Genomic DNA, 15354 nt, shown 5'->3' on the forward strand with positions numbered 1-15354 from the left:
CCGAGTCTGTGCTCTGTCCTCTCCGAGTCTGTGCTCTGTCCACTCCGAGTCTGTGCTCTGTCCACTCCGAGTCTGTGCTCTGTCCACTCCGAGTCTGTGCTCTGTCCACTCCGAGTCTGTGCTCTGTCCACTCCGAGTCTGTGCTCTGTCCACTCCGAGTCTGTGCTCTGTCCACTCCGAGTCTGTGCTCTGTCCACTCCGAGTCTGTGCTCTGCCCACTCCGAGTCTGTGCTCTGCCCACTCCGAGTCTGTGCTCTGCCCACTCCGAGTCTGTGCTCTGCCCACTCCGAGTCTGTGCTCTGCCCACTCCGAGTACGTGCTCTGCCCACTCCGAGTGTAGAGATTCTCTCCAATGTGATGCAGGCAGCAAACAAAAGAAATGACAAGCTTTGTCTATTTTTTCCTAAACTAAAAACAACCATGAGTGCAAATGTAGCCCATAGGAGAATAAAAAAATAAGCGACCAAAGCAAAAAATGGGATCACCAGGTCTTTTAGTATAGCCCCAAAGATCAATGGTCCAAGATTTAAGATTCACCTATGATTATAAACTGAGCTCTAGTGTTGGACAGACCAGCCTTTAGTGGACCATCATAAGACGGGACAGCTGGGGTTCCCAAAGCTGCTTGTTCAATCATCAAATAACTAGAGATACCAGACAGACACCTGATACCCACTAATTAGAAATGTGTAAAGTCAGGAGGCACGGAGGAAAGGGATGGAAGCAGGCTTTTGTGAGATGAGGGTATTTCAGGTCATACCAGTATAACTAGCGCAAGACTTCTTCCAATTTTTATTTACTAAGCTTGCATGATCCATTAATTTACACTGTAAACAAACGCGCATGTTCCTGCATGTAGATGGTTACGTACGTTGGCAGATTGCAGCTTCCTTTACCTCTATCAGCATAACCTTGGTGACTCTGTTTATTATAATAAAGTACAATAATCATTTCAAATTGCTTCTATGATGCAAACATCCATGTCAGAATGGAGCTAGCTAGGAATAAAAAAATGCAGCAGTGCTGTATTGTACATTTTGGCCATTAGTTGTGGCATTCTTGGCTCTGATGGTGCTGCTTGGTAGTTCATAGGTATCTGGTGCTACTGTGTTAGTTTTATATTGAGTCAAAGGAGATCATTAATCCCTATAGCTGGCCCCTCCCACAGCTCAAGCTATGTGCAGCACAATGATGATGTCATTGCTATTTTTTTACAAAGTAGCAACAAGATTTGCAAAGGCATTTGGTGCTGTCAGGAACCAGGTGGGAGGCTGAGGTGACGATGGGGCTCCCCTTGCGGCTGAGTGCAGAGCACCCCTGCAGATGGTGACAGAGAGTGCTGTGCCCAAAGGTGCACAGGTTGCCTGCAGGTGTAGTTACTTCAGAAATCAGCTCCGTAGTGGATAAGGTGATCTCTGCCACTGGGTCACTGGAAGTGCAGGCATGTCAATGCGATCAAGGTCAGTAGCCAGGCCGAGGGTCAAACACGGAAGGTCAATCAGGAACAGAGGCAGGTAGAGTAGTCGGCATCAAGCCAGGGTAAAACACGAGGAGTCAATCAGGAGCAGGCAGGAGAAAGTCCATAAAGCAAGCCGGGTTCAGAGCCAGGAGATAAGCCAGAGCAGGTCAAGGATAGCCGGGTCCATAACAGGTAATCAAGCTGAAGTTCAAGGCACAAGGAACACATGTACTAGCTGAAGATAATCCAGCAAAGAATGATAGCCAGTGCTGAGTTTATATGGGCAGGGAATGCTGGTAATTGGCACTAATTAGCACGCACCGCGGCAAACGCCAATGCGCTGTCGTACCCATTGCTAACGCGCATGCACACGTTAGCGTGACCATCTTGGCCATTGGTATATTTTCCAGTTCTGCCAAAGTTCTTCCCTGACAGGTACACACAAAGGAAATTTATGACATTTGTAGTTATTGTCATTGGGGAATATATTTAAACGAAAAGCTTGTGCCCAAAAGTTATCTTTAAAGGTTAACTCTACTTTCTCTGGGGACATAAAATGGCAAATAAAGAAAAAATAATATAGCATATACAATTACGACACAAATCCTATTGTAGTTGAATGTTGTTCAAAATTATCTTTCCTTTTCAGTCTGCAGCCGCTGTAATCTTCTGAAAATGCAATATGGCTACCTGGAGGTGTTCTGTACACAGAATTTATACTGACCACACCCCAGAAACATCATTTCCTGCTTGTGTGATTGGCTCACCAATTCCCAGAACCCTGCTTAAGATATAAGTCAGATTTCAGGGATCCCCTGCAACAAAAATGTCATTTTCTAGTGAGATACTCCCAATAGGAACACATCTAAAGAGATGCAGGCCCAGCAGATTTCCTCATTAGTGATATAATGAAACCACTCCCATTATACCCTCTCGGCACAGAGGAACAAACGGGGATTTATTTCAGAATAACAAAAGGTAGGAATCTGCAATAAAGTTTGTTCTATTTCTTGCAATGTACTTAGATCACCCAGAGGGGAATGTTTTTGTTTTTTTTCTCAAAAAGAGTTACCCTTTAAAGAGTTACTGAACCCAGAATAGTAAAATCAGTCTGTATATACAGGAACGCATGCTTGTTATACTCACTGGCGCACTGTGGAACCTAAGGGGTTAATCCTCTGCATTGTGTAAAAAGGTTGTTTGATCCTGTCTTCTCTGATACTCCACTTCTTCCACTGTCCCCAATCAATCTGATAGAACAGCGCCTTGGGGGCAAGCTGCACATGCTCAGTTTTGGTGTGTATTGCTCGGGATTTTTTCAAATTTTTTTTTCTTGGGAGAATGCATGTGGTTTGCATCGGGCCAATCCCCACTGTCCATACAGAGGGTCAGGGGTCCTGAAGCCTCATAGGACAATCAGGAGAGAATGAAAAATTCTTCTCCTACAAGCTTTAACCAGACACTGATAGAAGTCACAAGACTACTCTAACTGCTGATGAGAAAAGATATTTAGCAGTTTATATTTACTAAAATAATTGCATTGTTTTGTGTGTTGTGGGAGACCAGTTATAGTGAATGCAGGGTCCTGGGTTTAGTAACCCTTTATATTCAGTGGACCATCTGATTGTAGTGCAGGGGTGATGTTTCCTGGATAGGCTCAACAGATCACTGAACGTTTTACCCCTTTTTTCAATAATTGTGCAGACCGACTACCTCAAAATGTTTTAGTGCGGGGTGAGTTCCAGACTAAACAGAACCAACATGTAGAGGAGACAGAGCAGAAGGGAGACAGGAGGCCAATTAAAATTGGGCCCTAAAGTGGAACTATCCTTTATATCAGCTCTTTGGCTTACTGCCCCTTTAACTGTTCATTAACAGCAGAGTGAATACCATAATGGAGACCAGCACGGGGCCAGCCTCATACATCTGTGCACTGAGTTAACAGCGTTGGTTGTAGTGTAAACAGCAGCTGTTCAGGCATGCTTAGATCTCTGATCCCCCTGTCTGTACAATGAAATTTCCTGAATGGTTTTCATTTCTGCGCAACACATAGGAACATATTTATAAATCAGGGAATGTGACTTTCACTAAACATTCACTGGTGGGGAATCAATCACTGTCATTTAAAGCTGAACTCTAGCCTTCCCTTTAGTCTTGTACGGTTGTACAGGCTTCTCTCCTGTACTGAAATTGCTTACTCTGGTTTAACTGCACACTGTGAGCCTCTCACAGTGTGCAATAGAAGCTGAAGCAAGTAAGGCAGAGCCCACATTTCCTGGCTTGAGGACCTGTAGCATCATCCAGCAGTTCCTCACCAGCCTTTCTGCCTTTGGCCCACTCTTTTCATTCATTGGATTCCAGTTCTTCCAATTATGGAGGCACAGCATCACATGTTGGTGTTGCATAGGGTGGTCTCCATGAAAATACAGCCTTCCAAGGAAAGCCCCTTCCTCCAAACTGACATCCACCCATCAGGGCATTTAATACTTGCATAACTCCTCCCAAGGGCTAGCCTCTGCTTGAATCAGGATAAGAGCCCATTCACATTGAGGCGACACGACTTTGGGGGGCGACCTGTGAAGTCGCGTGCACCGCTGTGCACCGCGACTTCGGTGCGACTTGCAGAGACTTCACATAATGGAAGTCTATGCAAGTCGCTCCGATGTCGCCCCAAAGTAGTACAGGACCTTTTTTCTAAGTCGGAGCGACTTGTGTCGCTCCTATTAGAACGGGTCCTGTACTACTCAATGGACCGCGACTTGTCAGGCTGACAAGTCGCCTGACAAGTCGCGCTAATGTGAATGGACTCTAAAGGTTCTCCTAAAAGGAGTATAGAGGCAGAAAACTGTAGAGTTTTCTGGAGCCCCCTGTCAACCTCTCCTACCATCCATGATCAGCCTGCATTGCATAGAAAAGCACAAAGAACCAGTGTATAATGAAGGAACATCACTTACTTTGCTCTGTTTGTTTTATTGCGTTGTACAATATAGTATTACACTGCTGCCCCTCCCCCTTACATTCTAAATCTTATAAGAAGGAAGATTACAGAAAACCAATATAATGGCAGATTTAGGTCAATTTACCAGCTAAATGTATTACGAAATATTTTAGTAAATGCATTAGGTGGGTATTTTTTTTTTTAATGCATATTTCATCAGGCGTCTCAGGCTGCAGCTTCTTGTCACATGGCTCTGTGCTGTCCAGGCTTCTTCTCATGCACCATTGTTTGATGAGACTGCAATGGACTGGTGTTAGGACTATGGGACACGCGGGTGCATGTTCAAGGCATTGAAAAGATGAGAATACCTTCTACAGTGTGTTAGTAGCCAGGTACAGATGAATGGCAAGATCCCGCTTGGAGCTGTTGGTAGAGTTGCATCATCTGAGGTAGCATTATTGGGTATATAGGGTGTTTGGAAGAACAATATGGTTCAGCAGTTGGGAGAATATAGAGGAAAGTAATACCGGTTAAAGCTGTCTTGCGATTTCCTGTGTAGTTCTTTTCTATCCCCCCCTTCTCCTGGGCAGATTCTGGTCACCCATGGATAACCATTGGTGGATGGGTATTTATAGATATAGGATAATTAGCCCCAGTACATCACAGTGGGTGACAGTCCTTATGTCCATACACTACCGCTGGTTATTTGTTCTCAAGGATAGCAAGTAGTAATTGGTCCCATTCAACTGGACTTGTTCTGTAATGTTCATGACATTCCTTCAGTTCCCATGAGTGTCAGGAACAAACCTCCACATTCTAATCCACACAAGTATCACAGACCTCTTAATCCAGCCTTTCTCAACCTTTTTACCCCAGAGGAACCCTGTGAACAATTTTCAGGCCTTGCGGAACACTTGCTAAAACCCAATTCAATTGTTCTCAGTGGGAAAATGCCCCTTACATTGCTGCCAGTGGGAAGAAGTTATGCAGGCATCATCAAATTGGAGGCCCTACATCCAGTTGATGTAACTTCGTTGTTGTTGTCTTTTTTGATGAAACCAATAAAAATGTATTGATTGAAAAAAATCTAATTGGAGGCCAATCAGCCACCGCTCAAAGAACCCCCAGCAACCTCTGGAAGAACCCAATGGGTTGCCTTAATCTAATCACCATGGAATGTACCCAGGCAAATTGTCCAGGACGAGAATGGAAGAGGTGAAATTTGTGGAACCACCCTGTTCTAGTTACATAATCCCGTCCTTGGTGTTAGGTGTTAATTTCTCAACTTGCATGGTTGAAGCTTTGAATTGTTAAATTGTAGGGGTAGAGATGTTAAAAAAGAATTATATACAACCCCAATTCAGAAAAATATTGGGATGCTGTGCAAAATCTACAAATCTCCTAAGCTCATATTTTATTCACAATAGAAAACCTAGAAGATATTTAAACTGAGAAAATGTACCATTTAAAGAAAAAAAAAAAAAAAAGGTAATTCAAAAATTGATATCAGCAACACGTCTCAAAAATATTGGGACAGCGCAACAGAAAGCTGGCAAAATATATGATACTAACCTGGAAGAGCTGAAAGAACATTTTGCAACTAATTAGGTAATTGAAAACAGGTCACTAACATGGTTGGGTATAAAAAGAGCATCCTAGTGAGTCAGAGTGTCTCAGAAGTAAAGATGACTAAAGGTTCACCAATCTGTGAAAAACTGCATCTGAAAATTGTCAAACAATTTCAGAGTGTTCCTCAATGTAAAATTGCAAAGACTTTAAAGTGGTTGTAAAGGCAGAAGGTTCTTTTTTTTATCTTAATGCATTATATGCATTAAGATAAAAAACAAAAAAACCTTCTGCATGCAGCAGTCCCCCTTAGCCCCCCTAATACTTACCTGAGCCCCATCTAAATCCAGCGATGTTGCAGGAGTGTATAGGCTGCCTGGGACTCTCTCCGTCCTCATTGGTTGAGACAGTAGCGTGGCGCCATTTGCTCCTGCTGCTGTCAATCAGTCAGCCAATGAGAAGAGAAAGAGGGCGGGCCAGTCTTTGGCTCCGTGTCTGAATGGCTCAGGTTTTCCCATAGTAGCAAACTGCTTGCTGTGGGGGCACTCAACAGAAGGGAGGGGCCAGGAGCACCGCCGAGGGACCCGAGAAGAGGAGGATCCGGGCTCCTCTGAAAAACTAACTGCACAGAGCAGGTAAGTATAATATGTTTGTTTTTAGCTAAAGAAAAAAAAAAAACAAACGAACAAGACTTTAGTATCACTTTAAATATATCATCACCTACTATACATAATATCATAAGATTCTGAGAAATCTCTGTGCACAAAGGATAAGACCAAAACATAATATTGGATGCCTATAATCCTAGAGCTCTCAGACAGCACTGCATTAAATACAGGCATAAGTCTGTGATGGATATCACTGCGTGAGCTCAAGAATACTTCCAAAAATGCAGAGCCATTCATAAATGCAAGTTAAAGCTCTATCATGCAAACAAGTGGAAAACTGTTCTGTGGTCAGACAAATTGAAATTTGACATTCTTTTTGGCAAGCATAGGCATCGCATCCTCCCGACTAAAGAGAGGGACCTTCGGGCTTGTTAAAAGCTTAAAAGCCCGTATCTCTGATGGTATGGGGATACATTAGTACGTATGGAATGGGCAGCTTGCACATCTGGAAAGGCACAATCCATGCTGAAAGATATATCCAGGTTTTAGAGCAGCATAGGCTCCCAACCAGACAATGGGTTTGATTTACTAAAACTGGAAAGTGCAAAATCTGGTGCAGCTCTGCAAAGAACTGCAAAGAAACCAATCAGCTTCCAGTTTTTTCTTTTGTCAAAACTGAACAAGCTGAAGTTAGAAGTTGATTGGCTACCATGCACAGCTGCACCAGATTTTTGCACTCTACGGTTTTAGTAAATCAACCCCAATGTCTTTCATAGGTCTTGCATATTTCATCAGGACAATGCTAAGCTGCAAACTGCATCTTTGACAACAGCATGGCTTTGTAGAAGAGTTTGGGTGCTTAACTGGCCTGTCTGCAGTCCAGACTTTCCACCAATTGAAAATATTTTGTGCATCTCGAAACAAACAAAAGAATATGACAAAGAAGACCCAGGACTGTGAGAAGTTAAAATCCTATATCAGGCAAGAATGGGACAACCTTTCTCTCCAAAAACGCCAGCAACTGGTCTTCACAATTCCCAGATGTTTACAGAGTGTTATTAAAAGAAGAGAGGATGCTACACTGTGGTACACCTGGCCTTCGGCCAACTATTTTGTTTTATGTAGATTTTACACAGCCTCCCAACCTTTTTGAAATTGGGATTGTATGTTCTCAGAGAAACTTATGTCAAGTATTTTCAGTGAAGTGATAAGTCCAGTGTCTACCAGTTGTCAACGCATTAACATGTTATCTTGCATATTTGGGTGTTTGCATGTGCACAGAGTGATTGTTGGCTGATGGCCACATGTCTAACCGCCTTCTCATATCCATGGCCGGCTTTGCACTGCACTTTCATTCAGGAGTTTCTTCAAATGACTTGTTTTTCAGGCCTTCCATCCCCATAACTGCTATATACACACACCTCATTATATCTAGTCTAAACATAAACAAGACACTTCAAACACAACAAAGTTGGCTTAAGTCCTTGGTGAGATTCCATTCAAGCTACTTTAAACATTTCACTTTCGCCCAACCTGTTGTTTAGATTCGATGGTTTCTGTTTTTTCTTTGCTTTGCTTTTTCATGGTCTGCTTGTTATGAATGTTGTCTGCTGAATCTCATACTTTTTACCTTAAACGGGTTCAGCAAATTATGCAGGCTTGTGTATTGAGGCAAAGGGCGATAACCCATGAAAACCAATCGGCCCATTGTTTAGTTTCAGTCAGGAATGACTACATTTTACTCCATAGTGTATGACCTATATAGATACGATCATTCAATCCATCATTCAATGGGGTTGATTTACTTTAACTAGAACACTTAGGCTCCATTCACACCTGGGCTATTTTGAGCATTTTTCAGCTCCAAAAACGCTCAAAAAAAATGTTCCAAAACGCCCAACAAGTAAAACCCCCATTCATTTAACCACTTCCCGCCCGCCCTATTACAAATTGACGGCGGGAATGTGGTTGTGTTATCCTGACCGGACGTCATATGACGGCGGCAGGATAACACAGCTCTGGGCGCCCCCCGGGGGCGCGCAGAGCGGCGATCGGTGATGCAAGGTGTCAGTCTGACACCCTGCATCTCCGATCTCGGTAAAGAGCCTCTGACGGAGGCTCTTTACCATGTGATCAGCCATGTCCAATCACAGCTGGTCACATAGTAAATAGGAACAGCCGTTGATCGGCTTACCTTAGTTCGTGCCTGACAGGCACGAGCAAAGGAGCGCCGATCGGCGGCCCCTCTGACAGGGGGGGGGGGGGGTCGGCACTGGTAATCAGATCATTGATTACCAGTGCAGACCCTCGGGGGGGGGGGATGCCACTAGATCCACCAGGGATGCCCACTATGACCCCAGGGATGGCAATCAGGGCTCAGGGATGCCCACTATGGCCACCAGGGATGGCAATCAGGGCTCAGGGAGCCCCCCATTGCCCTCCCCATCAGTGATGCCCACCAGTGTCCTCCCTATCAGTGCTGCCAACAAGTGCCCATCATTGCCATCCTTTAGTGTGGCCCACCAGTGCCCATTATTGCCCACCAGTGCCGCCTATCAGTGCCCATTAGTGCCCATCAGTGCCGCCCGTCAGTGCCACCCATCAGTGCCCACTAGTGCCGCCTATCAGTGCCCATTAGTGCCCATCAGTGCCAGCTATCAGTGCCCATCAGTGCCACCTATCAGTGTCCATCAATGCCACCTATCAGTGCCCAGCAGTGCCGCCTATCAGTGCCCACCAATGCTGCATATCAGTGCCGCATATCAGTGCCACCCCATCAGTGCCTCCTCATCAGTGCCTGTCAGTGCAGTCTCATCAGTGCTCATCAGTGCAGGAAAAAACTTATTTACAAAATTGTATAACATAAACAAAAAAACTTTTTTTTTCTTTTCAAACTTTTCGGTATTTTTTTATTTGTTTAGCAAAAAGTAAAAATCGCACAGGTGATCAAATACCACCAAAAGAAAGCTCTATTTGTGGGGGGAAAATTACATAAATTTGGTGTAGGTACAGTGTTGCATGACCGCGCAATTGTCATTCAAATTGCAACAGCGCTAAAAGGGGAAAATTGGCCTGGGCAGGAAGGGAGGGAAGTGCCCTGTATTGAAGTGGTTAAATGGTCCCTGTTCACATCTGAGCGTTTTAACACCTGAAGCAAAACGCCTGTAGCTGAAAAAAGTACATGAGCTTCTTTTTGGGCTGATTACCAGCGGTTTTGATAGATGTCAATGCCTGCCTCCAAAAACGCCTGAAAATCGTGGTAAAATCGCGGTAAAATCGTGGTTAAAAAACGCGCGAAAACGCTACGCTCAAGTGTGAATGCAGCCTTAGAATGTGGTGCAGCTGTGCATGGTATCCAATCCGCTTCTAAAGTCAGATTGTTCATTTAAGCTTTGATAATAAAACCTGGAAGCCGATTGGTTTCTATGCAGAACTACACCTGATTTTGCACTCTACACTTTTTTAGTAAATCTCCCCCAATGTGACTAAACCAGGAATCCTAAACCATAGACCCTCCATTCTCAAAATCGAATAAGCTTTCAATTGATTTCAACGCTACAAGTCGAATGGCCCTGGGGGAATTTTATCAATCAATTAAAGAGGAGCTCCATTTATATTTATGGAAATATAAAGTCAATAGCTATAAAAACTGTAGCTGCTACATTTTTAAAAAATAGACACTCGCCTTTCTTAGGATCCAGCGGTATTCTCATTTGTGCTGTTCTTTCCACCGTTCTTCTGTTCCCGACGCCAGCCTCTTAACTGTGGACACCTGGCTGTCACAGCTTGCGGCATCACAGCCAGTGCCCACTGCGCTTTTTAAATCGTCCCACAGCCTTCGGGGACCCGTGATGTGTCCCACAGCCTTCCGGGACCCGTGATGTGTCCCACAGCCTTCCGGGACCCGTGATGTGTCCCACAGCCTTCCGGGACCCGTGATGTGTCCCACAGCCTTCCGGGACCCGTGATGTGTCCCACAGCCTTCCGGGACCCGTGTTGTGTCCCACAGCCTTCCGGGACCCGTGATGTGTCCCACAGCCTTCCGGGACCCGTGATGTGTCCCACAGCCTTCCGGGACCCGTGATGTGTCCCACAGCCTTCCGGGACCCGTGATGTGTCCCACAGCCTTCCGGGACCCGTGATGTGTCCCACAGCCTTCCGGGACCTGTGATGTGTCCCACAGCCTTTTGGGACCTGTGATGTGAATGAGAGTCTGTCAATGAGCTCATATCATGGCACAGCTATTCAGCAGTTAGTAATCTGTTGTCCATTCCTGCATGGAAGGAGGACCCTCTGTCATACTGACCAGCAGGTACCCACCATCTTCATTTATTAGCTTGGCTATGTAACGCTGAATTAAAGCTACTGACATGACCGTTTTTAAGCACAGAGTCAAACAATCAGACCATAAAAAATTATATGTTCTTCCAAATGTCTGAAGCATTTGTTACAACATTTTGAGACTTCCTGACATCATGAAAAACCTTTGTATGGGCTGTCACCAGTCTTCCGTTTTTCTGTGAAGAAAAGGGAATAACCAGTTCCCCAGTTGAATGCCTCATCTATTCTGTGGTTTTGGGATGGAAAAGATTGGAGCAGTTCTAACCCACAAGTTATTTAAAATGATAGGAAATCTCTAGAGATCCATTGTCAATGCTGCGTGGTCTCATCTATGGCCATGCTTTAACGTGGCCTGGTTCCTGGGATTTGGTCATCTGTGGTAGAGCGGATTAAATAAAAAAATGATTTTTTTTTTTTTTTGGAAGGAGTGAGAAAGGATTGTTGGACTTTTTTTAAACTAATTTTGGAGTCAAGTTTGAGAATTTTCAGTTGCTTCCTGGTATGTGACCTGGACTTGAAGTTGAGGGAACTTTATCCACCAGACACATAGGCTCCAATGAAGTCTTTTTTATGCAGAGATTGGAACCTCTAGTGGGTTTTTATTGCTTTGTGTTTCACTTTTGAGAACCTTTTCACCCATGTCTGAGCCAAGTGCCAGCTAATGTGTTAAAATCTGACAAAGGTTGCAGTCTTTCTCCACGCTATCCAGACAGAAGTTGTAACTGGAATTCTGCCTTATAGAGCCATGGACTAGAGAGGAAAGATAAACATGCAAATCGCATACGTTTTTTTATATACAGTTCAAGTCATTCGACACAGTTTGAATTGTTATTCTATTTTAGCCATACATTTGTTATTGAATGTCTAGCTGGATATATTATTTTCAAATTAAGCCAAAGTTCTTTTTTTTACTTTTTGAATAGCATAGGCAGCGGTTGAAGCCTTTGTTTTTTTGCCATCTGTGTCTCCTTGAGGTGATTTCACTTTCTGTCCTGCAGACACAACAGGAGGAAGTCAGGGAAATCCCCCATTTTAACATTTGACAACAGTACAAGTGTCCTCATTGGAAGATTTCCTTTCTGTGCCCAAATTTTGGATTTTTCCTCACTTTTCTGTCTCAGTGATAGTGGTCCCCTGGACAGCTAGAGGTTTTGAATTTCCCCAGTGGAAACAGAGACAGCAGTAATAAAAAAAAACTGATGGGGTTTCTTCATCTTGTATATACAGTCCAGTAAGCCTGCCAACTGAACGTCCAATAGTCCAAAGTTTGTCATGATAAAATGATGAAAAAAAAGCTTTGCTGCACTTAACACTGGCACAACCTGCTTTCTGAAACTGTAAAAAAACACAGATCTGTCTGGTAGCCACTTATTTCACAGTCAATTTAAACTCATGGAAATATCTTGAACCTGATGAAAGGAGAGGCCATTTGGCCCCTGCAACGCATCTGCTTTTTTTTCTGCTGTGAACCAATTTTATCATTTGACTTTGGATTCTTGGAGTTTTTTGAGGGGTGTGCCTCTTTTTGTAGCATGCTGCCAAACCAGAGCTGGTATGACCAGCGATAGCTTAACTCACCCATTGAAAATCTGTGTTCAGTTCTCCAACGCTTTAGTCCCGGTTCACACTTGTGCGATGCGGGAAGGCTGCGAATTCGCAGCCTGTTCCCGCATCGCAAACGCACATCTGGCAGTTCACACTGCCATATGCGATATGCAGGGGGTGTCAATAAAATCTTAACGACACCCCCAGTTTGATCGCATATCACAGTGCGATCTGACAGTTCGCACAGGATTGGATCGCACAAGTGTGAACCACTGTGCATTCCGATCCTGATGCGGCTGCAAAAAAGGGTCATGTGCGAGTTTGGTGCGGATACAATGCGAATTCAACCATACAAAGTGTATGGCTGAATTCGCATCCGCACCTCCGATCGCATGTAATGAAGGAGCAGTGCGCTCCGAATTTCATGCGATCGGCGCACTCGCAGAAGTGTGAACCGGCCCTTACTGATTTATTAATCACTTTTTTTTTAAACTGGACTGACAGTCAACAATCTACCTTTCTCTTTCTTTTCAATTATATGACATTTTTGACATTTGACTTTGACGGTGTATTTGATGCTTATATAGTGCGATATTGCATTTGAATTTTTATTTGTCTCTTTTGAATTTAAGTAATTAGTTTGTTACCCTTTTGAATATGTAGCACAATCCATGTAAAATTCAGATGGTTCTCCTTTATTTTATTCAAAAAAAGAAACAAATTTGACAAGAAAATCTGTGGTCAGCGCCTCGATTTTACTTTTGTTAGGGTCTCTAAACGGTGGTTACTCTAATCAAAACAGCAAAAAATAAAATTTGGCTTCAGATACACTTTGTTTAATCTGTACGGCTGAAAAAAGCGAATCTGAACGTACTGTAGGTGATAGGAAAGTGATAATAAAGTTTTTTTTTTTTTATTATTAAATAATAAGATGTTATACATACCTGCTCGATATTGCACAGAAAAGTCCCTTGCCTTATTTTTAACAGTCCCTCTATCTTCTCCTTTCTCCTCTGTGTGCCTCCTTAGCAAGCTGGATGCCATGGAGGCACATGTGTGTGCACTCTCGATCCCGGCTGTAATTTTCCATAAACACAAACCGCACCGGTAAGCCACTACCTCCTCACAGGGGTTTGACTGACAGCAGCAGGAGCCTATGGGTCCCACTGCTCTCAGTGTCTCCTGTGAAACCCAGAAAGTGAGAGGAGTGATGTTGCAGCCAGGAAAGCGGTAGGTCAGTGATATAAGCCAGGTAAGTGCTTAGGGATAAGGGTGGTTAGGATAGCTAGTGGGGCATGTTTTACCTTAATGTAGAGATTGCATTAAAGCAAAAGTAAACTGTGGCAGTGTTTAAAAAACAAAACAAAAAAAAAAGTTTGCATAATGTGCTAGTATGCATTGCAATATTTACAAATACTTACTGTATTTTCTGGCGTATAAGACTACTTTTGAATCTCAAAAAAATCCCCCAAAAATGGGGGTCGTCTTATACGCCAAGTATAATATCTTCAAGGTAACCTAAGTATAAGTATTACCGGTAGATGTAATCTCTCAAGACGCTGGCTGTGTGGGAATCCTGTACTGGTATACCGTATGTACCGTAGCTTTGGCTACATACAGTGTACCGCGCTGAGCCAATCACGGAGAGCGATGTATTCTGTTATTGAATACAAAGCCTGCTCGGATTGGTGGAGTAACATCAGCCCGCCTCTCTGACTCTGCCAATTCGAGCAGGCTTTGCATTCAATAATAGAATACATCGCTCACTGTGATTGGCTCAGCGTGGTATACTGTATGTAGCCGAAGCTACGGTACATACGGTATACCGGTACAGGATTCCCGCACAGCCAGCGTCTTGAGATTACATCTACTGGTAATATTCAGGGTACCTTGGAGATATTATGAGAGATTACATGTATTACAGTACTTGGGGTACCTTGGAGATCTATGAGAAATCTGATGTTTTTCAATGGTGTTGCCTTGCTTCAGAAGGGGGGGTAGTCTTATACGGCGAGTATAGCCAAAAACCTATGTTTTAACTTGAAAATTAGGGGGGTCGTCTTATACGCCGGAAAATACGGTACCTTAGAAGGAAGCCCTCCAGCGGCGTGCTGAGAGGGCTGACATCTTCCCCCGGTCTTTCTTCTAGGTTCCCTGGCTCTGATGAGAGTGGCCGGAGCCTCGATGACGTCACTTCCGCTCACACACCCGGGGAGCCCTTAGTTCCGGCACAAAGCTTTAAAGATCTGGCACAGTATTCCAGACTTTCAGAGTGCATGTGCCGGTGACGTCACTAGCTGCATTCGGGGTGAATATCTCCTAAACGGTGCTGGTTTAGGAGATATTCATTTTACTTACAGGTAAACCTTATTATAGCGTTACCTGTAGGTAAAAATCACTTTAAGGTAAAAAAAAGTTTTAAACTACTTTAATCCAGTTTCCCAATGCTGAAGTCTGGTCACTGAACTGAAAAAATGAGTTCTGGTTAGCTGCCATTGGTTATTTCACCCTACTTTTTGACATGCTGAATAAATGTATATTCGTGTTTAGTATTACTAATTAGAATATCCATATGGTGGGTCAGATGTGTAAGAATTTAAGGAAGGAATGATGTGTTGCTTATAGCGACCAATCGGATTCTAGAATCCCAGAAACGCTTTGGTTGCTGCAGGCCGTTTTTATACAAGGCCCATTACGTCTGTCATTTCCAAGTAGGAGATTTTGCAATAAGACATTTAAAAGTTTCACTTGCCAACATTTTAACCTATAATGAAATTCTCCCCAGGCAGCTTGATTTGACCTTAAAAGAGCTTTCTAAAGCCTCTTCAAGATTACTTATGGGTTATTGGCTTCTCTGTTCACATTTGAAGGCCAGAGGTGATCACAATGTGAGGATG

General features: G+C 43.6%; 1 protein-coding gene across 1 annotated transcript in view; it reads left to right on the forward strand.

Annotated features, from left to right (window-relative positions):
* Positions 1–15354, forward strand: part of ACAP3 (ArfGAP with coiled-coil, ankyrin repeat and PH domains 3) — a 325607-nt gene that overhangs the window by 65501 nt on the left and 244752 nt on the right. The gene's annotated exons all lie outside the window — the stretch shown is intronic.

This window comes from Pelophylax lessonae, assembly GCF_965119305.1.
Source record: "Pelophylax lessonae genome assembly, chromosome: 12".
Taxonomy (NCBI): domain Eukaryota; kingdom Metazoa; phylum Chordata; class Amphibia; order Anura; family Ranidae; genus Pelophylax; species Pelophylax lessonae.